Source organism: Dermacentor albipictus, chromosome 8 (genome assembly GCF_038994185.2).
Source record: "Dermacentor albipictus isolate Rhodes 1998 colony chromosome 8, USDA_Dalb.pri_finalv2, whole genome shotgun sequence".
Classification (NCBI taxonomy): Eukaryota; Metazoa; Arthropoda; class Arachnida; order Ixodida; family Ixodidae; genus Dermacentor; species Dermacentor albipictus.
This window is the reverse complement of record NC_091828.1, coordinates 54,193,771-54,221,532: the sequence shown is the minus strand read 5'-3', so window position 1 is coordinate 54,221,532 and position 27,762 is coordinate 54,193,771. Positions and strand designations below refer to the sequence as shown.

General features: G+C 45.2%; 1 long non-coding RNA gene across 2 annotated transcripts; it reads left to right on the top strand.

The window, feature by feature from the left end:
* Positions 1 to 26,955, top strand: LOC139048787 (uncharacterized). 2 transcript variants are annotated; one of them, XR_011507934.1, is made up of 6 exons: positions 1 to 438; positions 3,400 to 3,499; positions 4,647 to 4,720; positions 6,113 to 6,250; positions 8,331 to 8,605; positions 26,820 to 26,955. It is a non-coding gene; the product is annotated as an uncharacterized lncRNA (long non-coding RNA). The 2 variants fall into 2 exon arrangements; XR_011507933.1 differs by lacking the exon at positions 4,647 to 4,720 and having other exon boundaries at positions 7 to 438.
* The last annotated feature ends 807 nt before the right edge of the window (positions 26,956 to 27,762 follow it).

Here is a 27,762-nt window from a genome sequence, read left to right as displayed (position 1 = left end):
CATTACATCATACGCGGTCATTCGAAACCGAAACTCGAAAGTGCCTTGGGGCGCGCTACAAGCCAATGGCGGTAATAGCCGCAGCCAAAGTATTGTTGCATTCACGTGGCTGCCATTTACTGCGCGCTGGCGTGTTGTGTGTCGTGGTGCGTGCTATGGTGCGTGTGGCATGAGACCAGTGATGTTGTGCTACAGGTGATTCTCTCTGCGAATCATTGCCTCACCAGACCACCCGTACGGCGGACACGTATTGAGTGTTGACCAGATACTACGTGCTGTTCCGTGTCGCAACTTCGTGGAATAATTATTTCGCGGAGGCAGATGGAAATACCTACTGTTTCGTCACACGCTATTTCGCGCGCCCTGCGTTCTGGCGAAATCCGCAGCAAGTCAACAACGCAAGGTGTGGAAGCATTGCAACGAAAACGTCCGGGAAAGGTATGCGTATGTGATAGCAGCATTGTCGAAGTAGCAAGTCTAGGCGCACTTAAAAAAAAGTGCACATGCATTTAGCTTGCAACAAAAGGTTCTCTTTTATCTCAGCGGCGACGCGCTTTTGAAGCCGCTTGCTACGTTTCCGTCCCACCTCGCTTTACTTCCAGGCGTAGCTGTAACGATTGCTAGTCCTTTGTCGTGTTACGTGGGTTTGTGTCGCTTGGGACCACGTAACATCAGGTTTGCCGCTTCACAGTGCACCATTGGTGCTCTGCAGGCGACAAGCGCGTGCTCTCGCCCGTTGCCTCCGGCTGCGCGTATGAAAAAAAAAAAAAAGAGAGACCATCCATCCTCGGAAAGGTGCAATCGGATTGGAGACTGTAACAACAACTCTATAAAATAATGTACTAAACGCACAAATGACTGGACCCATTTTTAGCATAAGCGAATTTCACTCATTTGTACGGGCAGTTCTGATGTAATTACCTTTCATTGTTGAAATAATGCTTCATCTAAACATTAATAACATTTTTTGCCACTAGAAGGCAGCATAACTTCGAACACTTTAAATGACTATCTTGTTCCGCCCCTCATTCCCTAGGAATCGCTGCATCTGGTTCGTTTTCATGTTCATCTTCCGCCCCGCACACCTACACTTCCTCCATGGTGTAACCGGCTATGGCGTAACCGTTACCGAACGCCCCCCCTCATTTTTTTTTTCCGTGTTGCGATAGCACACATATATGAACAATTCTGGCGGATTTCCGCCGTCGGCATCGCCGCGTGATGTTCTGTGCAGAGTGCAAGTGCGATAACATCGTGGCCGCAAGCCGCATCCACCGGCGACTGCGTATGCGCGGCCGCGCAGGTCCTATCTGGATGCCGGTCTACGATAGGCTGCGCTCAGCGAGGGTTCCTGTGCGCTGCGTTCTCGCTGTTCGCGTTGAAGCGACGGGCAATACGAGGGTCGCTTGCTGCTACTACCGCTCTTCCTCAAACCATACTTCCGACACCGCGGACATTCCGGAGCGCGCCTGACACCGTGTCTGTTAATCTGCTTAGTAAGCGCATGCTTACAAGTTTACGCAGCCGATAAAACTGCTGTCTACCAATTTGTAGGTGCGACAATTTTGTTCCACATTACCCCACGAGGTCATGCTCCGACCCGACATGGCTGCATAGTGGCTGTGGTGTTGGGCTGCTCAACACGAAGTCGCCGGATCGAATTCCGGCCACGACGGCCTCCTTTCGAGTGGGGCGAAATGCGATAATATCCGCGTATTTAGATTTTAGTGCACGTTGAAGAATCCCTGGTGGTTCAAATTATTCCGGAGTCTCTCACTACGGCGTGCCGCATAATCATTTCGTGGGTTTGGCACGTAAAAAACCCATATTTTTTTTTTACTTCACGCTCCGCCAGCATCTTGCGATGAATTACAGTACACTCCCTTGGATTTTTTTAACGTTAGGTGATTCTGCTTGGGAGTAAATTGTACACAACACGCACGGACTTTTTTTTCTTTACATACCTACTTCGCCCATTGGGCATTACAGTAGGGAGGACAGGTAATCTATATATGAAATACAAGATTGCACACTCTTAAAAGTTTAAACACTTCAGACCATGGGTACTATACTAATCATACATGTGTTACATTCCGAGAGAGCGACTGAGACAGCACAAAAAACAAAGCAGCATCTAAGAGTCTACTCTCACAATCGCCACTCTTCACAAACAGGTTCCCATCGCTACTGTGCAGTGATAGAATAAATAGCTGTTTCACTAGGGCTCTGTCGTACGCCACAATGTACGTTTCGCATAGGGTAATACTCAATTCGTTGTTTGCAACAGCTTGGCATAGCAGAGGATGAGCTCAATATGATGTGAGGTCTTGTGCACAAGTTAATAATTAATTTGCACTTCATCCTCTGAGCATGCTCAAAACTGTTAGTTTTCATCGTTGCACTCCATTGATAGTACTGAATGTCACGGGGTTCTTTTGACAGTACAGATATGATGTGCGTACTTGGAGGTAACTCTAAGCGATAGTGATGATAACTGTTGTGTGGGAGTAACGCTGGTCACTACCCTTATGACTAAGTTCAATCGAGCACTGAGGGCATGACGATCTTACTGTGTCACAAAGGAATTGCAGACTCGTAATGATGGCTGACTCAGTCAGAACAGTGCCACATAGTACTGGTCTTCTACATCACATATTCCCGATATATGTAATGTAGCACATAGCTGCAACAGTAAACCATTACCAAGCAAACACCACGCATCAAGATTCCTGCATCAGCGCACTTCGACAGGCATTTTACGTTAAACGGCACCTTTACCAAACATCGCACTGCTTGTTGATCAGCACATGCACATGTAATGGAAGAAGATTTCAAGTAATGAATAGAACGAACATGAGGGGCATGACAGCTACTGCAATCATGTACTGTTCTCTGTTAGAGAAGCAATATGACGCTGATAGAAAAATGCATATTGTTGTGCTACAGGTGTTGTACTCACGTTTATTCACTGCGCTTCAACATGTATGCATGTTCATATGGATTGTTGAGTACTCCTATCAGTTTGTGAACATAGAAGAGCCCGAGTGCCTTCTTTAATGTGTGGTAACATGCACAAAGACGGAGTATGGCTTGGTACTGTTAATAATAGGCACGCTTTTGGCCTGATTGATAGAGAGAAAGATGCTGTAACACAAGTGCATTATTCGCACTCATTTTCTTTGAAGAAGGTGCCACTATGTCATGTCTTTTTCTAGTTAATGTTGGTGCTGCAGTGCTAACGCAGCGACTCTTTACTTGTTTAAATAAATGTCCACCTATGAGCAATGCCAATATGCGATTTTAAAATGCCAAATTAAACTTTAGTATACTCTTTTTCTCTGTACATTTTCGCCTACAAGTTGCGCCATTTGACACAAATGCTGCATCGTTTGCTTGCAGCACCACGTACCTTCACACGTTCTCTGGAGACCACCTTCCAGGACCTTACGTGTATGCGCGCCAAGCTCGGGGAGACTTAAGTAAGGCAGGTATATAAGCAGTGAGTGACTTCTATTTAATTTTTAATTCCATTTTGTGCAGCAATTTGTAGAATCAGTACAGTGTAGTTGAAGTAATGTTGCAGGATTTTACATAAATGTTAATCTCTGGTATCAGAAATCATTACAAATCTATGTGCTTACTCTGTGTAACCTGTGTATTTTGTCAAGGAGTTGGGAATCTGTACATACTGCAACAATAAATTGCACTTGCTTAAATGCACCCATTCATCCACATCTACCTACGTTTCACACGTCAGTAGGGATATAAGCAACTATGGATTAACAAGATTGTGTGGATTGCAATGAAATCCCCAGTGAGTGCGACACTGACTGTGCGCATACTCCCTGTCGGCCTCATACTTTTATTGGCCGGTAATAGCAGCACAATCTTATTTGTTAACTGCTGAATTCAACTTCGCATTTCACAGTCAGTTTTCTGTTTGGGTGACACTTGTTGTGGCAGTTGTATGCATTATTTGGCTTCTAATTTGTTGCTTGGACTTGAATTCTGTCGTGGTCCATGAGCGAAGAAAACGCAACGTAAACACGGACAAAGGAAGAACACAGCACGTGTGGTCTTGTGTTCTTCCCTTGTCCGTGTTTGCACTGTTTTTCACCCATGAATTTGTACCAACTAGCTCACATTCATAGCCTTTAGGGTGTTCGTGATGATAGACACAATTATGCATTTTAATGTAGCGGCATTAATTGTGTAGTTATTGTGACAAAGCAACAACATTCAATGTTTGCTGGGGAAACTTTTCATCAAGTGATTTATGGAAGAACTGTGCTCCTGTACCAAACAAGCCGTACATATGAAAACTATGTGACATTACGACAGATGCATGACATTTGTTCTTATTACAGCAGATCCTCTTCGGGATTTTCACACACACACACACACACACACACACACACACACACACACACACACACACACACACACACACACACACACACATATATATATGTGGGTACCATCACAGACTGTTGCTGCACATCCTTGCTTCATTGCCTACCAGGTAACAATGTCCACGTCATCCAGACGGAGTAACACATACATTTCATTAAAGCACACTGATGTTTTCAATGAAAGACACACCTCGTCCATTATCGCCCCTCAGTTATCCCCTTTAAACATTGTAGAACCAACTGCACCACCGTGGCATGGAAGAAGTGCAAAGAGCAAGTAATGGCAAGATGCATGATTGAAGATAAGTGTGAGTGAAAGGCAGTGTGCCTATGAGCACATTGTAAACTCCAGTGTTTGTGACAGTGTATGTGGTTGCAAGCTAGTGGAAATTATTGCTACCTTAATTATGGGTGAATGGAAATAACTGTGTTTTTAAACTTGTGTCAGTAAGTTCGGACGGATATTGTTATCACAAGTGCGTTCATGCTGCTCAGAGCATCAGAGCAGACGAGTATGAGCTTTCAGTAAGTTGTCCCAAGTGTCATTTGCACAAAGGAGGAACAGACCTGGGAGTGAGCTGATGAATATGTGAATAAAACGTCGCAGCGTGAGTGCAAGTTTATGATGTGATTGATTATATGTTGAGATAACCTTATGGAGCTGATAGCGCCTCAGCATGTTTGTTTGCTTCCACGTTTTCTTGTGTCCCTCAAGGCAAATCATGTGACCTGTCACACCTGGCAAGTTTTTATTCTTTCTGAAGGGTCACCTAATGGACACTATCACATGCTTGGCGCTAACCTATCTCCACTTTCTTTCCAAGATGCTGTGGCATTTCAAGAACTTGCTCCACATATTTTTTTTTTGGCTGACAGCTTCCAACAATGAGCACAATTTCTATGTGTTGAGCTCGTAAGGCTGTTCATGAAAGTTTGCGCTGTAATGTGGCAGCTGCAATTAGTGCACTGGCGAAAAATTTTTGCATAACACTTTCTTAAAAAGTTATTAAGTTCATAAGCTAACACACATGCCTTAGAATTTTCTGTCACTCTACACAAATCGACATCGTTGAAATAACAGAAAGAGGAACTATATACAGCTGCTTTGCTACTTACAGACTGCCTAACAAAAAAGCGTGTGTCACGTTTCTTGAGATATTTAACCTCCAATTCTTAAAGCTTGATGGCCACATTGTTTACTTCCGCAACCAAGCCTTCTTCTCATCACTCTGCTAACATTGTGACATTACCAGAGAGTGAGACCTTAGAAATGTGCCATTTCATGTAAGTGATGTCGTTATCATACCTTACTAACTTATGGGCATTTGAGTGGGCTAATTGCTGGATGTTCATCTATGCAACCTGCCTCAAGCCATTTTATTGTGAAAACAATCTGAATTTCACAATAAAGGGGGAGTCAGTGGATTGAGTCGCGAAGGAAATCATACTTTATCCTCAAATGCACAGCGTTAGAACTTATTGAGCCTGTATTGGGGGTCGGGGGAGCAGCCTAAAGGACAGTCATTGATTCTTATGTATGCCTCAAATGGCAGCCTTAGTGCCTTTTATGGGCACCTATATCCATAATTTTGAAGTATTTCACTTTTCTTGAGGTTACCCGGCTGCATAGACATTCACATGCAAACTTGTTACTACATACTTCCAAATTTTCTACAACGTCTGTGGTTTTCCATTGGCAGGAATTGCTTGTTCCAACTGCAGAATAAAGGGCCGTGTCTGCAATCTCCAGTCACCCCTGTCGTGTGCGAGCTCACTACATCATCACTACCCCATCTGAGCTTGACGCTCAAGCTTTACAGCACCTCCCCTTTCATTTTGTATGTATTTCATTACAGTTATGTACTACTGCTATTTGTATGGCACACTACGTGATCTGCTTATGTGATCTAACACCTATTATTTATTATGGCAGCTACACAGGTTTGACATATCCTCCAAATGCCCATTGTAAAATGTATTTAACATTGCCTTTATTACCCAGTTCGACCTACAGATCAGATTGAGCATGTACATGACAGAGCAGTTACGCGGAACAGTATCAGTTCTGTTAATATGACTTTCAAATGTCAGATCCCTGCATTGGACAAAACATTATTTACAATTACAAATCCTTCCAAATACCTTGCTATCCTGGTCATCAGAGGAAGTAGGTGTCGAGAGATGAAATGTGTCGTAATGCCAAGTAACTGCTACAACGTTGCATAGCGTATGTTCACGCTCTATGCAACGAAAGCATAAATCATAGTCATTTCTCTATTTCGTTAGCTCAAAAGAAACAAAAATAGCAGTGCAACCTAGCTATATGACAAGGGAGTGTCATTTTCTTGAGGTAATAGTCATGTTGGCCATTGAAGGCATGGCAGGGCACTATCAAGGAACACCTAAGGTACAAGAGGTCTAGGAAAGAGTAGTGCATTGATTGGATTTACAGGAGAAAAATTATGCAGACATCTCACACTGTGGGAATAGGTGTACGAGAACCTTTCACGAGCCTGCAAAGGTAAATGGTGTATTGAATCAAAACACCTTCTGAAGATTTATGTGATGAGAAATCCCTCCGTCACCAATGTGGACATAGCAGAGCATGCATAATTTTTATCACTGAGTGAACTGCGACGTGATTTGCAACACACCATGTGTTTAGCCTTTAGAACCGCACTAAACTGACATGTGATAGTGAATTTCAGTGGAAATTGAATCCCGTATCATCTCTATTCATCGTGAGCCGAAAGAATCATGCACTCACTCTTTGTTATCATAGCTATTTAACATGACTACAATCCCGAACGTCATTAAGCGCTGGCTCGCATGACGAAACATTGCAAGGGTGTTTTCCTTTGCCTCTTTCGGGAATGCATTCTTGGCGTAATGGTTAAAGCAGCAAGCTTGGTGCTCGAAATACTGCGTTAATACGAACCTTTAATTTAGCAACACCTTTACTTATTGTGCACTTTCACTTGGTGTCGTAGCGCACCTGTACCGTGTGCTAGCAGCTAATTGAGACAGTTATAACGTTCAAGACGCTAAGAAAACTTCGCTTTAGGAGCTCATCTAGTGCAGTGACTTGACGTAAAGAAATCAACATGGCTGATTAAGGAAAACACTCATATTGCTATTAGCAACACGTGCTACCTATGAGCACACTGTCACCAATGCCACTAACCATCAAGAAATGGGACCTTGTTTTGCAGCAGTGCCCAAAATCGACTAACGAGCTTGTCTGAGTTGCTGTAACATGTTAGGCCACCGCCTCTGCATTTCATGCATCTGACCACCTCAAGGAAGGTGTATACAATACGTACAATGTTATGTCATGTCGAACGGTCACCTAATGAAAGTGGTAAGCTCTGGTTACTATGTATAAACTTTCAGAATATTCCATGCAGCATGTTCCACATATGGTGCACTCTTTCCTAGTGGCCATAGGACAATGGCACTGGCCGTTGCAAATGACAGAATGGCATTTTTGAATTTGCGCAATGTAGTATTTTTTTAATCTGTACTCAACTTTTGCTATTGTTTCAAATCCAATAAAATTTATTGTACAAGTTGAAAGGGTACGCTTGATTACGTGGCCATGAACATTTTGTATCTTCGGGTTTTGCATTTCGCTCTAGCCACCTTGCGTGGGTGCCAAACGTGGACAGTGTTCACATCTTTTATGCTTCCGAGGTGGAATGCTGGTTGATCTCTCATGAACAGCTTTCAGAATCTGTCATGGCCAACTGATAGGGTGCTGTCATGGTAAAGAGCCAAGATGCTAGGCCGCACGGTGTCTGGCACATAATGCTTCTCGCCCTGCGGTCAAATTGACTTTTTTGACTATATCACTTTTTTGGCAGCAGCAGTGGGGCGCATTGCATGCAGCCCGCTGAATCCTTTTCTCTACTGTCACAGGCTATGCCCCTGTCACGGAATTGGAGGCTGCGAACGGCAAGCTTCGTAGGTGCCGTAAACTTCGTTGCCCTGTGCTTTTCCTGGACCTGGCGGTCTGACCTTTTGAATCCGCGCCGCATTGCTGTCGGCCACATCACCTCAAAGATTCTACGCAAGCGCTGTTGTTACCACATGCAGGCCACGGCCACAGCTGGGGCAGTGCCCTTCACTTTCGCAGCAGCGGCGAAGTGCATCGCATGCAGCCCGCCGAATCCTTGTTTTATCTACCGTCGCAGGTTGGTTACTATTCTTTGGTATTATTCGCACTGTACATAGACACTCCGCCGTTTGCTGTTTGCTGCCAGTGTGATGGGTTACTGATGATGTAAACATGACGTTCACGGTTGAAAGTGTTCTAGGTCGAGGCAATAATCCTGTCATCTTTTGTGTTCTTGTTGTCATGGAGCAGTGTAACTTATGGCAATGTGTGCTGAGCAGTGGCGTAGCCAGAAATTTCGTTCGTGGGGGGCTCACTTTGCAGCTCGGCCTCCTCCTTATAGAATTAGTCGAGCGATATAAATATATATATATATATATATATATATATATATATATATATATATATATATATATATATAGTCATATAATGAGAGGCCAACAAACACTGACACCAAGTACAACATAGGGGAAATTGCATGTGCTTAATAAATGAAAATAAAGTAATGATAAACTAATGGAAATTAAAGTGGATGAAAAAACAACTTGCCGCAGGTGGGAACCGAACCCACAACCTTCGCATGTCGCGTGCGATGCTCTACCAATTGAGCTACCGCGGCGGCGTTTCCCCATCCACTTTCTTGGGTATTTATGTGTACTAGTAGAACCCTGGGAGTGTTCCAAGAAAGTGGATGGGGAAACGCCGCCGCGGTAGCTCAATTGGTAGAGCATCGCACGCGACATGCGAAGGTTGTGGGTTTGGTTCCCACCTGCGGCAAGTTGTTTTTTCATCCACTTTAATTTCCATTAGTTTATCATTACTTTATTTTCATTTATTAAGCACATGCAATTTCCCCTATGTTGTACTTGGTGTCATTGTTTGTTGGCCTCTCATTATATGACTAATAAATATCGGGTCCTTCGGATAACCCTCTTTCTTCTCGTTTATATATATATATATATATGTGTGTGTGTGTTTGTGTGTGTGTGCGTGTGTGTGTGTGTGTGTGTGTGTCATTCAACAACCTTGTTTACATTTTCGTACATATGCAACGACCAAGGGAAAATCTCAATGACGCTGTCCTTTGGTAGAATGTATTGCGCAGGAGCAGCTGTCACCGGTTGTGTATTGCGAGTAATATCTTCGAAATTATAGTCGCAACAGAGAGCACATATAAAAAGCAGGAGTTTTGCAAAATATACGAGGGCGAGTCAAATGAAAGTGAGCCAATGCGAATATATGACAAACGGGGTACTTTATTAAAACTTAGTCACCATGAGTATTTAGACACTTGTCCTACTAACGAGTCGCGTAATTCCTGTCTCATAAAACTCCTTGGGTTGCTGCCTCAAAAATCTGTAAATGATTATACGTCATCTTCTGACACGAATCTTGTTCCTTTAAGCAGTTTTTTTCAAATTTTACCAAATGTGGAAGACGCAAACCAACAGGTCTGGGCTGCATGAGGGATGTTGCAGCGTTTACCACTTGAACTTTGCCAGTTTTGTATTAATCACATCACCGACGTGGGAACGGGCAATGTCGTGAAGCAAGATGTTCCCAATGCCTAATTTTCCGCGTCGTTTGTTCTTGATTGTGACACGCAGCCGATCCGACCTTTCTCAATATCTGAAAGGATTTAGAGTCTCTCCAGGTTTAGAAAATTTGATCAATAATGGCCCCTAACGATCTAAAAAGAAGTCAAGATTTTGCGGCAGAAATGACGGCCTTTGTTTTCCTTAGGAGTGGTGAATTCAAATGTTTCCGCTGTAAGCTTTGCCGTAGTGTTTCAGGCTACTAGTAGCGTCCCCATGAGTCATCCCCGGTCACAATTGCAGACAAAAAGTCGTCACCCTCATCTGGGGTTCTTTGAGGTGCACTTAAATCTAAGTACACGGGTGTTTTCGCATTTCGCCTCCATCGAAATGCAGCCGCCGTGACCGGGCTTCGATCCCGCGACCTCGTGCTCAGTAGCCGAACACCATAGCCACTGAGCAACCACGGCCTTTTCAGTTGTGTTGGGGGTGATTGCACGGTGGCTTATGCCCGGCCATGGATCATCTTTGTAACTTTCATGTCCTTCTTTGAACAGTTTGCTACAACGCTTCACAGTGGCCAATGAAACGCAATGTTCAACGCATACGGCAGCCATATGGCGGATAATTTCTTTTTGGGAAACATCTTCATTTGTCAAAAACCTCACGACACCAAGCTGTTCAACTTATGGAGTGTCCATTATGTCACGCAACCATGTTCAACCCAGTGTATGAGAGTATTAAAGAACATTTAACCTCACCTCTGCATGTCACTTGTAAATGAGATGCGTATGTGCTACGCGCTTGCCTCGGAAATAATGAACCGAACCATTATTGCCCTGGGCGGGTTGTCTCACTTTCATTTGACTCGCTTTCGTACGTTAGAAATGCGAAGATGCAATGGAATATACAAATGTGAAGATACAGCTTGATGTAGGGCAAAAAATTGTCACTGGAAGCACAGTTCACTGCGCATATAGACATAACCTCGCAACAAGATGTTTAAATATACGTATAAGTCTCCAATAAATCTACGTACCTAAGAAAAAGTCACTATATATAATGAGTCAAACAAGGCAAATAAACAGGTTGCGCAACCACAGATTCACAGCCCCCCCCCCCCTCCCTCCACTCCCAAAATGTGTTGTGTGCGACTGAAGGCGGCGCGCTTCCTCCCCGCTTTTCTCCCTTGCGCACACACGACTGAGCCACCATCGTCGGCTCACCCCATCCCTCTCCCCCCCCCCCCCCCCACGCTTTCACTCGCACATAGAGCATGCTACGCGCGGTCACGATGTTATCGCCCTTGGCCTTTATTTATACAGAACATGAGGGCAACGGCAGGAATGCGCCTGGAGTCTTCATATAGCTGCTATCGCAATAATAAAATAGTATCCGGCAACAGAAGCGTCCCGTGGCCCATTACTTTCCGCAAAACAAGTTACAAAATCGAACTTTCACCATGCGACAATTCGCTGTGCCGCAACAATGTCTTCTTTTTTTCTTTTGTGGGGCGGGGGGCGACGAAATAGAATAACGCAAAGGAAAGCATGTTGGCTACAATCGAATGCCTACTTTGGGCACCTAGTGTGGCTACCGAAGGAATATCGAAGAAAATGTGTGACGCTGGGTCCACAGAAAACCATACGCATACTGCTCGGTATGCTACACCGGCGAGACAAAATTTTCCGGAGAGGTTTTGTTCAAGCGAACGCATTGCAATCTGTCGAGTCCCCGCCGTACTGGCGGCGAGCGACTATGCATTGTTTCTTATTCTCGTCTGCTAGCCAGAAAGCGTCCAAAACTCTGCCAGGCGAAAATGCAGTCGGCCAGAGAAAAACGAACGCGCATCCAAGTGCGCCGCGTGGTTGTCGATGCAGCACGAGAAAAACGCATGCGCTCTGGCTGGATTGGCAGCCCGCCGTGTTGCGAGAACAAAAAAAAAAAAAAAAGAGAGAGAAAGAGGCTCAATGTATCCTCGCGAATAAAAGTCTACGTAGAAAAATAAATAAGAACTTCGTTACAATGGTGGCTTTACTGTCCGACATGGATGCTTTGACGCAGGTGCAAAAAAAATGGTCATATTCTTTTCTGTGACCCGACGGCACAAATGAACCACCCCAACGCTTTGTGTCATCGGACCTCGTGCGTGCTTTGTCAACTTGTCTGATTGTGTGTTGATTTCGCTTGTCTCTTTGTATGGCCCGATGTACGACTTTAGAAAAGTCGATGCACCTTTGGCGTCAAATATTTAACAGCATTAAACCCACAAAGTTCCGGAATTGAAAATCTAAAGCACGACTTTGGAAATGTCAATGCACCTTTCGCATCAAAATATTATGAGAACTTTATACCCACAAAGTTTCAGGATTGAAATCCAAGCGCTCCGTAGATTCCGCGGCCTCCGCGAGATGCCGAGACGAGCCCCCTTGCCATCAAAACGCCCTTGAAATATTGTGCTCGGTGGGGCTTCTTGCGTTACGATATGTGACTCCCGATGCATGGGCGTTTCCGCAAATTCCAGCCCGATTTCGCAATGTTCATGCTACAATGCCTTTCGAGCGTGAATTAAGGACATTGTAGACAAAATCGAGCATGATTTCCTGCGCCGGGAGTTGTTTTGGTCGGCGGCGCATGACGGCAGGAAAAAATTTCGGGGGGGGGGGGGGCTGAAGCCCCATAAGCCCCCCCCCCCCGGCTACGCCCCTGGTGCTGAGTGATGGTGATCTTGCAGTGACCTGTACAGTGTGAATTTTCATTTCACGTAGGAGCATGGTCGCATGTCACTGAGCAACACTTTAAGGTAAAAAAGTTCGCAAACAAGCACTGGAAGCGTGAAAGGTGTAGGACAGAAGACGGCATGAACACAGTTGCAAGAGCATACAACAGTGAAGTGGTCACTAGGCTTGTAGATGTGGACCGCAAGCTTAACATGCTGCTCGAATTACTGACTAAGGTTAACGGCAGTGAAGAAGCCATCTAGCTACTCTCAGATCGCTTTGATATCATACAGCAGTGCCAGGACCGCCAAGATAGAGAACCTAAAGATCTTAGGGGCAAAGTAGAGAATATGGAGAAATGCAGCACCACAAAAGAGCTAGACCTCCTTCAGGCTGACATCGAGGCTCTTGAATGGCCTAGTCCAAGCCTCAACGTCGCAGACCACGGCATTGCTGAAACGAAGGGGGAAGATGTTCTTGAAAAGGTGAATGACTTTGCGAGAGAGCTAGAGCCAAAAGTGATAACTAGAGAAGACGTAGTAGCACTCCACAGATTGCCATCAAAGCCTGGATAGACATCAGGGATTATCATGTGCTGTGCTCGCTGTGAACTTAATAGTGCTTTCATGGCTAAAAGAATGGCTCAAAATGGCCCCAACGATAAGCGGTACATCTGTGAAAATGTGACATCTCGGTCTAGGAAAGTGCTTACATCCACCAAAGAATGTGCGAAGGTATCAGGCTATCAGTTCGTATGGCACACAGGTGGTACGACTCTCGTGCGTAGGGAACCAGGTGAAATTGCTGCGGTGAGTAAACATGAAGATGACTTGAAGGCTCTACATTTGTAGGCGTGCTGTTCGTTTGGTTGCTTTCTGAAACTGCATTTCCTCATGCACAGTTTTCAACATATACCAAAGGAAAAATGCTTCACTCCTCGAGGCCTCGGTAGAAAACATCTGAGCTGTGTACGTACGAATGGTCAGTTGCTGAATAATGACACTCCGGAATTGGAAGCTAGCTACTCTCAGAAGATCGCTTTGATGTCATACAGCAGCGCCAGGACCACCAAGAAAGAGAGAAACATCTTAGACACAAAGTGGAGAATGTGGATACATACAGACACTGTGATGTTATGTTTAGTGAAACATTGTACAATGAAGATACTGCGGTATTTAAATTGCCTAACAAAAACACATTTTACTTGAACAGGACATCAAGACGTGGCAGAGGTCTCTCGTTATTTATAGATGACTGTGGGAAAACTGATTTGTTAACTGATTTCTGTTGTATTACCAATGACTACGAAATGCTTTTTGTTGAAAGCAAGTGCTTGCATCTTGCCACATGTTATCGTGCCCCTGAGGAAGACTATTGCACGTTTTTCACTTGAGAATTTTTTTATTTTTACAAGTTAGAATAGGTAGAGAGTTATGATTGGCGGTGACTTTAAGACTGACATGAAAGGTGCTACTCGCTAAACAGTAGACTTTGAAAGACTACTTGCACATATGGTAACACGAGTGTTATAAAGTGTGAAACATCAACCTCCACATCAGCTGCACTGCTTGACCTTTTTATCACAAACTGTGACCCAACCAACGTCTCAAATGCCGTTCTAAGCTGCTGTGTAGGTGACCATATGCCAATATGTATGTCTCTTAACGCTCCCAAAAGTACGAAGAAAACAAAGAAAATGTGTGTAACCTTGCAAAGCATCAGGGAAACTCTGTGGAAGTATTTCAGATCGAGATACACGGGACCTCCTGGGGTAAAGCTTTTTCTAGAAAACTCGCCAGAAAAGGCTTACGATATCCTCATTAGTAACGTCGCGGTCGTGGCAGCATACAGCGAAAAATCAGTACAAAGATTCGAAAGCCTTGGGTAAACGAAGAGCTTTTAACGAAAATTAGAAAACAAGATTGGTTGTAGGCGAACTTTTAAGAAACTCAGGAACCTTTATGTTACATTGTTTAAGACCTTCAGAAGTAAATTAACAAAACAGTTATGAACGGCAAAGCGATGCACATTATATTAGGGAGTTTGAATCTTGCACAGTACAAACTGATAAACTATGGTACAAGATAAACACTCTTACGAGGCAGAAGCAGACGAGAGAGTCACCACAATAAATTTAATTAAACGGACACCTAGTCTAAGACGAGGAACTTGGTGATGTATTTAACCAATACTTTGCAGCCAAGAATGTTGACCCAAATTATTGCCCCACTAATGATATCACAACACCTAGAAACAAAAATTCCGTTTTTCTCACACCGACTCTGCTGAGGTGTGTTACGTTTATTTGAACCTCAAAAGTTCACGTAGCTGTGACATAGACGACCTGCGCATACAGCCTATTGTATATGACATTTATGATATCGCCCCAATTGTAGTGTATATTTACAACTTGTGTACTTCTTGTACTTTTCTTAACAGAATGACTACTGCCAGAGTAACCACCACTTTTAATAAAGGTGACAAACAAAATGTACAAAATTATCACCCAACATCGATCCTCCCAATTTTCTCAAAGGGCTTGGAGAAAATTATGCAAAATCGGTTGTCATCATTTTGTACCAGATACCACCTTGTAACTGAAGCTCAGTAGGGATTTCTGAAGCACAAATCCACAGAACTGGCACTATTAGTTCAGAAAGAGTACACCTTAAAAAACTTTGACAACAGGTTATTAGCAATCCGTATATTTGTTGATTACACGCAGGTTTTTCACTACATCAATCACAATATTTTCCTCAGTAAGCTATAATGGTATGGGGTAAGGGGCACGCCACTCACATTATTATTCTCCTATCTCAATAACAGACATCAATTTGTCTCAATAAATGAATTCCAATCTCAACCCAAACAAATAATTTCAGGTTACCACAAGGAAGTATTCTCGGGCCGCTACTTTTCAACATTTATGTCAATGATCTAATACCTATTTACCAACAAGCAAAATTTGTTATGTATTGTGATGACACTAGTATTTTCTTATCGTCTCAAAGCTACACAGATTTACTGAGAATGGCAAATGAACTTTTCATAGGCTTTCTTTTTGGCCAAACAAGAATTGTGTGCACGTTAATCGCAATAAGACCAAAGCAGTAATTTTTTGAACTCCAGGTAAACAAATCCCACAGCATAACAATGTAATGTTTGAGTCTATGAATATTGAGGTTGTGAACACAATTATAATTCTTGGTGTAACCTTTTCCAACAGCTTTCAATAGGATGGCCACATAGGCTAAGCCCCCAAGAAAATCAGCAGCACACTTGGTATGCCATGTCACAGTAGACACACTTTCCCCACTTCTGTTAAAATACTGCTTTATAAATGCTTTGTTTGCCTCGCATATCAATTACGGTCATTTACTATGAGGTACTACCACACAGACAAATCTGAACAATATGCTCGTCATGCAGAAAAGGGTGCTACGTATTATTACCGATGTATCTTACATTGAACACACCGCACCTCTTTTCGATAGGTACCACATAAGAAAAATTAATGACTTCTACACGTATAGACTCCTACGGGAGTTACTTAAGTATAAAGAAACTTAATGTTACGCTTGCGGAAATTGCCAACCAGCATCGCAATGTACCTGCCTACACCACCCGCCGCACTGAAATATGGAATGTTGTGAGACATACGACAAATGTAGCAAACAGATGCTTGAAAGTTATTTACCGAGGTTATTAAATTCTTTTAAAGAAATAGACATTGATATTGGAAGAATGAACCCTCCAGAATTCAAGGCTTTTCTACGCTCTTATGCTTGGGTGTTACTATTCAAAATGTAACATGGTCTTCCCTTAATATATTTTAAATAAATCTTTGATATAGCTTATCTCTCAACACTGATTTAGAAACATTATTACATTGCCTTGTTTATGAGCTTCTTTTGAACATTTTCTTTTGCTTTGCAACCACTCCTGTGCCAAGTTTATAACATGCAGGGCCGGTAAAGCCTCAAGAGGGCTTTTGACCTCTCATCCTCGAAATTGCATTCCCCTTGTTATGTTGTAACGACTATTTAGAGGTGAATTTGATTTCAAATTTTCTCTGTGCCCTCCAAGATGCCGTTGGCGACCACTTTGTTCGTATTTGTTGCTGGTGAAACAGCCAGCCCTAAAGGGACCCTGAAACGATTTTGGCGATTTTCTACAAACCTACTGAGTCGTTAGAGTAGGTTCTTCTGATCATTAATTGATGCATCTAAGTGCTCTGCGTAAAGCGTGTAATTTATTATAAGGTTTTAAAAATACACATCGCTGCCGATCGCAGCGCACTGCTCGGCGGAATTTTAAGCCGCCCCTACCCATATGATGCAAATAACCCATATTACGTCACATGGGCGAGCTATCTGATTGGCTGACCAGGGCGCGTGGTCGATAATTTTTCCAACTTTATGGTGAACAAATGATGCTCGTAATAGTTGGAATGTTAGTTACTTTGTTTTTGTAAAAAGAAAATAAATTAAAGAGAATACACAAGAATAGTTTTTTAGTACAGTTCAGCACTTCCGGCACACAGCAAGTGTCGTCTGCTTGTGTTACAACGTACTCCATTTTGACGAGAGCTCCGCGGTCAGAGTCGGTCTCAGTGGGCGCGTTAAGTTAAGGCGCTCGAGCGCGCTCTAGCCAGCAGAGCGCGCTCTTTTAAGCTTAACGGCTAAAAAGCGACTTCCGGTGCGTGATTGCGGAGCGCGCTCTACGCGCACCATCCTGGAAACGGTGCGCGAGTGCGCGCACCTGCTACGGCTTCCGGAAAAATGACGTGTTTCCTACTCTTTCCACCAATGCAAGTCCGTTCTCCTTGCCATAGCCTCCTATATAGGAGGCTATGTAGGCAATATAGGAGGCTATGTCCTTGCCCACTCGTTCCTCTCGCCGCCGCGCTGCCGGGCGTCTGAAACTGCTGTCAGGCGAGATCGGCAACGTGTTGGCGCGCTTTGAGCTTGCATCGCATCGTAAGCTGCTGCTGCTGCTGCCTCCGTCGCCGCGCGTCAAGTTCTTCTACCTCTTCATCGTCTAAACAAGGGCTGCAGAAGTACGGTCGGCGGGGCCATTTTCGAGAAGCACGCGAAGTGCAATAGCGGATGCGGAAGCAACATAACATTCGCCAGACGGTACGTTCGTGCACCCGAAAACAGTCGGCGAAAATGGCCGTTAAGTTAAGCTCCGAAGGCGTCGCACTCGAGCGCACTCGAGCGTGCTCCTTTGGAGTTCGGAGCGCGCTAACTTAACGCGCCCAGTCTTTTCGCGAGCACTATGATTCTACTTTGTTGCCTTGTGGACTGCAAACCCAGCGACCTGCAAACCGCGAGTCCAGTATTAGGGCAAACGCAAGCGCAAGGGGACAGGGTCTGGCCGCTTGACTGTGCCGGGATGAGCCACGAGATGAGCAGAAGGGCAAATGTGAACGGTCTGCACGGTGCAGCCACCTGGTGGCACAGAGCTCAACCATACACAGTAGCAGCAACGAAGTGTATTCTTTGCTGCTGGTGTGTATTTTTCGCAGAAGTGTAATCATCAACACGTTGATTTATAAATGTTTAAAATGTTTTACACTTGGTTAGAGCAATATTAGCGCTTTGTTTGACTGGTTAAGCGCTGCGCCAGCAAGTGTCTGGACCGTGCAGACCGATCAGGCTGCTCACGTACGTCTACGCTAAAGTTCCTTCATCAGCTTGAGTTTATGCCTCCAGTCATTTGCCGAAATGACCAGCTTGCCTGTTTTTAGCGGAGTACCGGACACGTTCGGCGCTACGACAGAATGCTCGCAACGCACGCTGCTTCGATAGCTCTCGGTCGACGGCCAAGCGGCTAGCGGAGCGGCCTTGCGCGGGAGGGGGCGTGCTCCTAAACAACCGGAATTGAGCGATGTGACGTCGCATCGTGACGCTGCACCAGTGAAAGCGGAGCTTAGCGCCGCTCGCTTGGCGAGCGAGTTGAGGAGGAAAAGCATAGCTAGGGAGGAGGGTAACTTCTAATCGCTTGCAGCTCAATTAATACGTAACGCTTCACTTAAATTGTGGTGCGAATGTTCTACTTAAGCTGTACCTTACGCGCCTACAAAATTTGTCCGAACCGTTTCAGGGGCCCTTTAACAATGCATCAACTTCTGGCAGCTTGCCCATTTGTCTATTGATCAATTCAAATGTTAATTTCTACAGTACGCTAATCCACCTCACAATTGTAAATGAATGCTCGCGCCTTTGGGCTAACTCTAATTGCTGTCGCTCATGGACGACTCCGCCTACTTTTGCTGCGTGTTAACTAAGGTGGACGCCGTTGGCCGTGCACGCAGGAGCCTCGAACGAAGGAACTTCACTCGTTGGGATCCGGTTCGACACTGGTTTACTTACAAAAGATAGAGCGAAGAAAGGAGAATGGAAAGAGAGAAGTTACAGAAAGTCCACGTTCTCTTTTGGCCGCACCGAGGCCTTCATCCTTGTCGGGGGCGCCCGCGCCTCGCACTGAGTTGGCGGTTCGCCGAATAGCCGGTGGAACGGATCAGCTTGTCAGTAGATGTGTCAGATGTGTCGGCCGGTACGTGGTGCTGTGGGGCGCCCCTCGCCTATTCACCGGCTCCTTCTCTCTCTTGCGTCGTCGGTCCCCCAACCACGGGTGCAACAATGTATGGTGCTCGCTTGCGACTTTCATCCTCCCCCGCAATGAGCGCCGGCTCATTCCCGGCCACCATTGTTAGCACAGGCTGGCACCTCCCTGGGCTCGAGTGGGTACAAGGGTTGTTCGGGTCGTCGCAGTTCGCTTTAGTTCGGGAGAAGGATCTTGCAAGCGCATACTCAGCCATCTCTTCCAGGAAAGGTCTCCAAAACACGACACATTTTCCACATCTGACGTGTAGCCCGATCATCCCGGAGGAGAACTATGTCTCCCTCACCGAAGCCTCTACCACTGCCTGGCTTTGTGAAAGCGCTAAATGAAGTTGCAGTAGGCATTCGCGTCTCCACCGTTGCCAGAATGAGTGAACAAGCCCGGTGCGTCGTCTCCATTGGCGTGTCTCTGCTGCCGATTTGACTTCGGTGGTTTCTCGGAAGGAAGCCAATTTCGTTAGCTGGCGGCTGACGAGGAAATGGGCTGGAATCAAGGGCATAAGCTCCCCCGCGTCCGAAGATGCGAAAGTCAGTGGGCGAGATTTTACGGCAGTCTCGGCTTAGGTTAGCGTTTGAATTTAGATCAGGTCCTGCGAAGAAGACGTCGTTCAGTGACAGCTTTTCCGCCGCTTTGGAAGAGGCATCGAATACGGCTCTCAACTTAGTTGTTTTGCTACCAGGCCAGAGCACACCTCGGTGTGGCATGGCGCATAGTAAATTGGCCCCAGCGGGGACTCACCCAGTTCATTCGCTTCCTCGGTGTGTCCAGCTTGCAGGTAGTTCCTGATTGCCTGATCGTAGTCCAGAATGGCTTCATGTCGCAGCGGCTTCGCCGTTAATGAGCGAAGTCTGCGATGATGTGCTCTGATTGTCCGTCAAGTCTGACGCGTTCTCTTTCCATGGGAGAGCTACGTGGTATCTATCGTTCTTGTGGATGATGGTTTCTTCAAAGACCCACAGAACGCTGTCGTGTTCAGTGGCGTAGCAACAGGGGGGGCCGGGGGGCCTTGGGCCCCGGGTGCGAGGGGCCAGTGAGTGAGGGGGGGGGGTGTCATATACGTCTGAGACACCCCTCTTTCCACCGGCTACACCCAGCGGGGCGGGGGGGGGGGTGACAGAAGACCTAAGGGCCCCGGGTGCCACGCGACCTAGCTACGCCACTGGTCGTGTTTGGCAGTCAGCATTGGCGACGATCCCAAGGTGCTCCATCTCCCAGAATGATTCTAGTTGACGAGAAATTTCGTCGGGTGCAGTGGTCACACCTACCCGCATCACTCCGGAGGTTGCTGATAGTGGCTGGAATGCCACAGGTGGTACGGAAACAATGTGCTATGCTTCCTGCTCTGACACGTTGCCTGTCACTGACGGAGTTGCCGACCGGCTCTCGTTGGCTGTCTGACTCCTGAGAGCTCTCTTGATCTTTGTTTTGAGGAAGCAGATTTTCTGGGTGTATTTTGCACAAGCTTCTAATTCAGCATCTAATTCTTGAAGATCGATCTTCTTTTCGATGCTCTTGCTAACAGATTTCAACTTATCTGCTTGTTCAAGGAGAAGGTCGAGGCGTTCCTCAAGCTCACCGACCTGGATGGTTGGCGATAGCAGTAGGTCGCTGGCCGCTGCGATGATTTTCTCGATTGCTTGTCGCAGGGCGGCCTGCTTCTTTTTGTAGTCGTTCCATGGCCCTTTCGATGTCAGCAGGCGAAGTATTCCCGGGTTTCGGCACGAAAAATGTAAATGAATGCTCGCGCCTTTGGGCTAACTCTAATTGCTGTCGCTCATGGACGACTCCACCTACTTTTGCTGCGTGTTAACTAAGGTGGACGGCGTTGGCCGTGCACGCAGGAGCCTCGAAAGAAGGAACTTCACTCATTGGGATCCGTTTCGAGACTGGTTTATTTATGAAAGATAGATTGAAGAAAGGAGAATGGAAAGAGAGAAGTTATAGAAAGTCCACGTTCTCTTTTGGCCACACCGAGGCCTTCGTCCTTGTCGGGGGCGCCTGCGCCTCGCACTGAGTTGGCGGTTCGCCTAAAAACTGGTGGAACAGATCAGCTTGTCAGTAGATGTGCCGGCCGGTACGTGGTGCAGTGGGGCGCACCTCGCCCGTTTGCCGGCTCCCCCTCTCTCTCGTGTTTTGTTGGTCCCCCAACCACGTGTGCAACAATGTATGGTTCTCGCTTGCGACTTTCAACAACAATTATATCCGTGGGGTTGCGTGAAATTGAAAAGGTAGCCAAGTGCTTCGGTGTCTCATGCCAGTTTAACCTATTGATTATCAGCGCATGTTTGGAAATGCCCGACAGCCGTCGCCATTGCAAGTAGCGTATTTACTCGAATCTAGGCCGACCCCAATTCTAAGATGACCGCCTAATGTCCGAGGCCAACAAAAAAAATATATATATTACCTTGAATGTACTGAACAAAAAAAAAACCGAGGACAGCGTTCAGAAAATGCAAACAGCATTTATTTAGCCTGAATGTGCAGAGCTCGTTCAACGTCGTCACTGCTAGACTCGTTGCTATGTTCCGTGTCCCTGTCGCCTTCAAACAGTGCACCATCTTCGGTACCGTCAAGCGCATTAGATATGCTGCACTTTAAATTTAAAGGTGCGCATGATCAAAGTACCTGTGATGTCGCCCCATGCTGCAGCTACCCAGGCCGTTAGCTGCGATAGCGATGCACGTTTGGTGCGGCCTGTTGCCGTTAGCATGTGGGCTGCATCAGTCAACGAGCCCGTGTAATATTTCCGCAGACGATCCTTGAAAGGTTCGTTGATGCAGACATTAAGTGGCTGCAGCTGGCCCATCATGCCGCCCGGTATGACAGGAAGGTCCGTCTTCGCCTGGGCGAGCGCTGCCTTCACGTCTGTCAAGTGCCCACGGTAAGATTTGACGACAAGAAGTGAGTTCTTTGTCAAAGGGCACCTGAACGCTGTCGCCACAGTCTTATCCCACTATTCCACCATCGCACCCGTCATCCACCCGTTCTTATTTGCCTGCACAATGACATTTCTTGGGACAGTTTCTCGGGCAGGCAGTGTCTTGCTTTTAAATATCATATAAAGAGGGACTTTATGTCCATCAGCTGTGCAGCAGAGCATCACAGTTGCACGCTGCTTCTCGTAGGCTGAACCTTCACCTCCTTGGCATCCTTTTCATTCATGGTGTACGCCACTGGCATATCAAAATACACAGCAGTGTGGTCACTGTTGCCAATTTGCCCAAGGTTGTAGCCTGCCGCTTCTCTCTTTCGCAGCATGTAGTGCTGAAAAGCTATCGCCTTTTCTTCTAAATAGTTTGGGAGCTTCTAGGTGATTGAAGTGCGATGTTGGAGGCTGAAGCCGAAGCGCTGCATGAATTTCTGAAGCCAGCCCCGGCTGGCTTTGAAATGCTTTGGCATTAGGCCTCGCTCCCTCGAAAGTTCCCTAGCTTTCGCTTGGAGCACTTCTGTTGTCACTGGAAGGGCAGCTGTTCTCTGCATCCAAACAAAGTCGGCCAAAACTGTCTCCACTTTGTGCTGACGGCCTTTCTTTAGTCCGCTAAATGCCATCCTCGTTGTGGTGCACGCAAAAAGCTGCTGTCGTTGTCCCCTACAACGACGGACATTTTTCTTGTCGACGCCGAGGTCCCACCCAGCTTGAAGGTTTGACAATGCCTCTGCGGCTATCACAACTTTTCGCTTGATAGCGGCACTATAATGGCATATCCTGCTTGGTGCCATCGCGATACCACCACACCGCACACCAATACGGCTGACACGACACAGGTCAAAATGGTGACCGTGCTTGTGTACGGTTGGCTACTGGCACGGCTAGTAGGGGCTGCAATACTGAATTTTTTAGATGGCCCTAGCTATGCACCATATGTAGCAGTTTCAATGAAAAGCTGGCGCATTTTTTAACATCCTCGATTCTAAGCCGACCCTAGAGATTTGAATATTGACACGTGTACTTGTTACCCTTTTATCATGCGACACGTTTCACTGCCTAACCAATGTTATCACACAGCGCAGGAGGCGCCTGCATATATCGGAAGTGTCGGAAATGTTATCGATGCTTCCATCCGCTGTCTGTGGCCGAACCGTGTGTAATCTGATTGCATGTGTGCGCGACGCAAATAATGTGAATTTTGTGGAAGGCACGCGGGTCCCAGCAATTACTCTGGAACGTTCGACGACCGATGTATAAAAGCCAATGCGCTTGACCCGCTGATGAGATAGCACCGCTACCGTTGTGCTATAAGTGTAGCATGTTTTTGTGGGCACAGGTGTGCCCAATAAAGTTAGTTTGTATTTCACAGCATTGCTACTGTGTTTTTCAACGTCACCACCACGTGACAGTATGATTATTTGAAAACAAAAAAACTATCGGCCTAGATTCGAATAAGTACGGTAGTTACTTTTCTGTACTCGGGTACTTTTCGTGGGATTTCGTATATATGTATGAGTAATAACATGCGACCTTGACTTGGCACCCCGATGGCCGCGAGTCATCTCCTGTAGGCAGAGGACAATCGCAGTTACATAAGGGTATGCATCCACACTGAGCTATTCGCAGCCCACCACTATCAAGGCAGCAAGCACCTGAAGATGTAATTTTATGAAGGTCTTGATATTTTCGTTAGGAATGTAGACTGCAAGCAAAAGGTGCACCTGTCTTACAGGTGTCAAGCACTTCCTCATGTTGGCATTGCGTGGCATGAAGGCTGGAAAGTGTCCAGATGGACTTAGAAAGAGTCGCGCAAGGAATGCAAATTGTGATGGTTTGGCCTTCGCTACTTTTCATGTCGTCATTCGAACATTTCGCCCTGAGATTTTGTGTGCTTATCGTCAATTTGGCGTACCTCACTGCATTGAAAAGGGTGCGATACATGACTTACGTGCTGGTCGTGTGGTTTTTATGACTGAATATTGTCCATGTAGATGTAAAAGTGACCAGCGAAAGTTTGAACATTGTTCCAATTTTTTTTTTAACCAGGCACACGAACTCTTCCAGCCAAATGAGAAACCATTATGTTCGTACGCATGAAAAGTCTTATCAAAGCTAAACACATTTCTTTTTTCTACTTGGATAATACTTTGGCATTACACTTTGCGCATACTTAGGTGAAAGAAGCACTCACATTCTCCACTTTCATTACTTGTCATACATTCGTGGCACAGCAAATGGAAACACATATGTCTGTTGGTTTGTATGTCGGTAGTCTGTGCACAACCTGAAAGTACTGTTCTCATGAGGCACACTTTTTAGAAGTGATGAAACTGGGATGTGGAATGCACTATCATTTTATTGTGCACCATGTGTTCCAGTTCAATTTCGAACCGTACTTCTCACAATACAGTGCACAGGACCTCTTGTGGACTACACTTGTGTCTCACAGCTTGAATGCAAATTCCAGGAAATACATCGCAGGAGCGTCATACATGCAGCATTACGTGGAGTTGAAAGAAGCTGTTTATTGAGCAGACTGTTCAGTTTCCCGTAGTGCAGCATTGTAGTACATCATGTGCTAACTCATTTAACACAAACACTATTGCACTATACAAGGAACGCGACGTCAATAATACAATTCGAGGTGATCCTCCCAACATTTATCTACAATTTCTCGATTTCTCATTCAGACACCCCATATTTTGCAGCTATGACTGTGGGAATCAGGCAACAGCTAGCAGTAAATAGTTGGACGTTTAGGCATGAACTTGCTCTTACAAAAATACTCACTCTAGAACTGGTTTAATGGTGCTAGCTGTTCTATAGAACACTCAAACTGCAGGTGAATTTTGACATTTTGGTGAAATCTCCAATGTGCATTATATCGAAACTTTAAGTCTTATATTGCAGTTTCACTTAATATGTATATAAGTGCAGTAGTGCATGAGTTTTACACAGTAGAGGCCACATTTTCGGAAATATCATGCAATTGGAATAAGCAAATTTGTATGAGAAAAAGATAAAAATGTTATTGAATATGAAAGTTGGTGACAGCAGACGCTTTCGTGCAGTGTTGCCAAGTTCTTCACATTGGCGTTGCGAACTAGTGGCAGCCATGCTTGGTTTGGCCCTGCTGCTGACAGTGTCGCCTGAATTGGGACTGCACTGGCATTGTAAGTGCCGGCGGTGGGGAGCTGTCTGCCTCTCGCATCGAAGTGTCTCAGAAACTCGAGTTTACTCAGTCTCCAAACCTTGAGGCACCTGAAAACAGTGCACATGATGCCACACCATCTCAGCGCACCCACTCTTTGCACTCACTGCAGATTACTTTTAAACGGTGCACAGGCGGTACATGTGCTCAGCCACATGCACCTACGGCTGCGAACATGCTTAAAATATATAAGCAGTGGGGTCTTCGTGCTAAACAACACGGAGCAGAGTAAGACAAGATGACGAGTGCTAACTTTCAACTCAGTGTTTATTTTATAAAAAAAGGTATTTGTAGGCTCACACACCGAACAGGCGCAATCACCGCCCATGAAAACCAGCCGCTTCCAGGAACACAAATTCACTTGTAGTCGGAGCAACTGAAGGGTGACTGGTGCAGTTATCATTGGTCCTTACTGTCACATCAGCTTCAACAAATCCTTGCTATGACTGCCATTGCTGTATCTAGCCAATTTCTAAACGACCTTTGCCAACTCACGCCCCCCCCCCCCCCCCTTCTGCGTTCTTGATAGTGTAACCGCACCCCACCCCTTTCCCCGTGATTGCACAGGAAAACGGTGCTATCAAACCACCGTCCTCCTCCACTCACCATCGTCTCCCATTACTCACTCGCAGCCAAACATTACATCGTGTGAGGCACAAAAATTTCACTCACACATTTCATCGTTAATGACAGTGCTTCATCTCAGTGGTCGTGCAGCGCACAATTTTAGAGGTGCATGCGTAAGCAGCTGCATATAGTTCAACCATTCAACCATCTTCATCTGGACAAGCTTGGTATGTTGTCTCGGTATACCTTTGCGGTGAAAGTGACATTTCCTTACGTTGATACCGAGTATAAACACACTTCAGTATATTGAAATTTGAAACACATGTTCGAGGGACAACTCCTAGAAAGTTAAATATTTTGTTCCATTGCTGAATCTGTTACACTGAGAATCTCTTATGTGAAGGTGCAAATGTATATCTATTTAATGCTATGTTTACCTACACTGTCTGATTAAATTCATTCAGTGTGTAAATTGAAATGCTGTTGTAAGCTAAAGTTTACTTTACGTACTTTCATACACCTCATTTGTGCATTTTCTAATCGCCATGTTGACACTTGATGAATGACGAACCGTTCAGCACAAACCATTGTTACAAGTTACCATCCTGAGCTGTCACGTTTCTTGCCTCTGTTGCAGCCTTCCATAATCGTATCGAAGCAACTGCAAGTTGTTTATGCTCCTTCATTTTTCTTTTTTTCAGGCAAATATGGAAAGACTGCCTTTCAACTTCGTGAAAGCACCTGAGCTCTCTATTCCTGTACCATCGCATCGCTATATACAAGGATCACACAAGTGCCACGACAAGAATACTGAATAAATATGCCATTACATTTCGACTTGCCTAAGCTCATAACGTAATGAGAGAAAGTTGATGTAAATTCTGCTGCCGTGACCATATCTGTGGCATGTATGGCACGTTTACTTTCATTGTCATCACTTCTAATTGTCTGTGGCACTGCGCTGTTGACAGTATTTTGTGCCACAACTTCTTCTATGCGAGGAATGGTAGGGCTCTGTATAGCTGACATTTCAAAGATGGTACACACAGCATGATGTTTAAAAAATGAGGCATTAGCATGGGCATGACAAACTACACAAACTGTACATGCAGCAGCCACACCGAATGTTTTAAAAATTAGGTATGTGTCACCGTGTTTGTGTCAAATCAGCAATATATCATCACTGAAATAACTTGTACTTGACACGTAACATATTTTATCGCTTTTTTTAGGGCTAATCACTTTCACAAGACTGCATTTTCTTAGTAGGCTACAGTTTCACATCAAGACGACTTATGTCACCTGGCTGAATTAGGATATGATCTAAACACTACCAGTCTGCGCATAAGTGGCAATTAAAGGTAGTTATTGAACTTTTTTGTGTCTTTGCATGAATATTAACAAATAGAAAGCAAACAATGTTGCATCATCTCAGAGATGTTTTTCTGCATTGTATCATGTGAGCCAATTTAAGTCTATCTGAGAAACACATTTATGATTGGTAGTGTCCACTCGCATCAATAAAACATTTCCGTAACTGAGCTTACTAAATGGTCATGTACAGTGGCAACCACAAGTATGCAGACGAATGATGCAGCCCCGGCATGCTGGTTAAAATCAAGTGCTGCAGCCTATGTACATGTA